Source organism: Penaeus vannamei, chromosome 20, assembly GCF_042767895.1.
Source record: "Penaeus vannamei isolate JL-2024 chromosome 20, ASM4276789v1, whole genome shotgun sequence".
Taxonomy (NCBI): Eukaryota; Metazoa; Arthropoda; class Malacostraca; order Decapoda; family Penaeidae; genus Penaeus; species Penaeus vannamei.
In genome coordinates this window covers 41,587,025-41,589,524 of record NC_091568.1, presented here as the reverse complement: position 1 = coordinate 41,589,524, position 2,500 = coordinate 41,587,025, and the positions used below count along the sequence as shown (strand labels likewise).

The 2,500-nt window shown below is 40.4% G+C and overlaps 1 non-coding gene across 1 annotated transcript; it reads right to left on the bottom strand.

Annotated features, from left to right (window-relative positions):
- Positions 1 to 1,131: 1,131 nt before the first annotated feature.
- On the bottom strand, positions 1,132 to 1,205 carry TRNAI-AAU (transfer RNA isoleucine (anticodon AAU)). Its single transcript has one exon. It is a non-coding gene; the product is annotated as a tRNA-Ile (tRNA).
- Between the last annotated feature and the right edge of the window lie 1,295 nt (positions 1,206 to 2,500).

The window sequence follows — 2,500 nt, the reverse complement described above, 5'->3', positions numbered from 1 at the left end:
TACGTATATATATACTTACATATATATACATAAATACATACATACATACATACATACATATATATATATATATATATATATATATATATATATATATATATATATATATATATATATATATATATAAAATACACTGTCTCCGGAGTCTGTTCGTTGGCAGCCAATATCTCAGGCTTTTTCCCTAACAAGAGGTCAGGGCCAAGGTCAAGGGACGGCGCGGTGGCCGGGCCATTGGTGCCGCTGCAGACGCGTCCTTCTTCCCCGCCCTGTCATGCACGCGGAGGTGAATCTGGCTTCAAGCCTCGCTATTTTCTCCTTTTTTAGCTTCCTCAACACTCCGGGATACTGCGAGAGCCTTCCACGAGCTCATCTCGACCAGCCGCCGCTCACTCACTCATCTCAGCCTCACTCTCTTGGCCTCCCTGCCGAGCGGCCCCCTCGGCGCCGCCGCCTTTCGCTCGCTCTCCGACAGACTCCTTGGAGACCTCGGAGTGCGCCGGAGGCCAGTCCGCTGACCACGTGACCGGACTCCGGTGGGAGGACAACGGCTGGTCGCAGCGAAGAGTTCCTAAGGTGTACAGCAAGGAAAACACACGTTCACACGCACACACACAAATACACATTACACATAAATTTGCGCACACACACACACACACATACACACACACACACACACACACACACACACACACACACACACACACACACACACACACATATATATATATATATATATATATATATATATATATATATATATATATATATATATATATATATATATATAACATTTACATTATATATATTTATGTGTGTATGTATATATATAATATACAATATATATATATATATATATATATATATATATATATATATATATATATATATATATAAACATATGTATGTGTATGTATATATACATATATACAGCGGAAGGAAGACTGCAAGCAAAGACTGTTAAGCTAATAATAGTAAAGGCTAGAAATGCAGCGTTGCCAACGACCTTGAGTCTCCGTCTTGTCTTCGTGCCAGTGTCTGACCTTGGCACTGGCATATATCTGGCACTGGAGACTGGTGGACTGGCGTGCGGTGAAGGGACACTAGAGTCACTGAATAAAATTGCTGTTTTATTGGCCCGTAAGGGGATCGAACCCTCGACATCCGCGTTATTAGCACGGCGCTCTAACCAACTGAGCTAACAGGCCTACATATATGAAGAGAATCTTCCTTATAATTGAGTTTCAGTCAATAAATTGTATTGAAGATTGTTAAATGTAGTAATTTATCATCAATATAGCTTAGTGTTCGATGGTATTTCGCCAGGATTGTATTAGGACAGAGCTAAATAAGTACATTGTGTTTATTATTTCAAAGGCATGCAAGTCAAAGTCAAAGAATAATTGCTTCTTAGAATATGCTGAGGCAGTTCATCCTAAATGTTTTCAAATCTCAGAACTTAATGACCGTGAGAGATAAACCGGAGACGAAGAGACCGCTCAGCAGGGAACCCAAAGATAAATGAGGCTGAGGGAGATAAGAGTGAGTGGCGGCTTGTTTGAGTTACCCATGTAAGTTTCTTGCAGAAAAACAAATACTGTAAAACCAAAAAGAAAAAAAAACAGAACGACAGGTTCGACGCCAGATTCGCCAGGAAAGAAGAACGCAGAAAAACAAATATTGTAAAACCAAAAAAATAGATAAATAAATAAATAAAACAGAACGACAGGTTTGACGCCAGATTCGCCAGGAAAGAAGAACGCAGAAAAACAAATACTGTAAAACCAAAAAAACAAAAAAACAAAAAAAAAACAGAACGACAGGTTCGACGCCAGATTCGCCAGGAAAGAAGAACGCAGAAAAACAAATACTGTAAAACCAAAAAAAAAAAAAAAAAAAAAAAACAGAACGACAGGTTCGACGCCAGATTCGCCAGGAAAGGAGAACGCATAATCATCCTCATACAGTTGCATACACAGCGGTCCCAACGGCCTGGCCACCGTGCCCTCCTTTGACCTTGACCCTGGCATGGTGTCAGCGAAAGAGGAGTCAGCTGCCAACGAACAGACTCCGGAAGCAGTGGACCAAACAGCTGCCAGAAAGGGATCGAACCCTCGACAGACCATTCATATCATAGAACTGCAGAATAATGAAATTTTTAATTCAAATAATTCATTTACACACATCTTTTAATAAACCATATAAATATATGGCTACGACTTTTAAGGCTGTTGGGGTCTTAAACAGTGAATTAGTACACAAAACATATAGTGTTGTATTGGGACAGATGAAGAGTACATACAGACGGAAGTACAAAATATCTCTCAACGCAAACAACAAAAGCTTGTTCAGGAGACGACGTCGAGAACACAGAGGCCGTTTTGTCCTGCTTCATAGGATGCTTCTGAACCATTTTGAGATGCTGGCATTGGGCAGGACAGGAAGGCAGAGCTTGATGCCCAATGAAATGGGTTAAGGGAATATATTTCGCAATTCTGATACA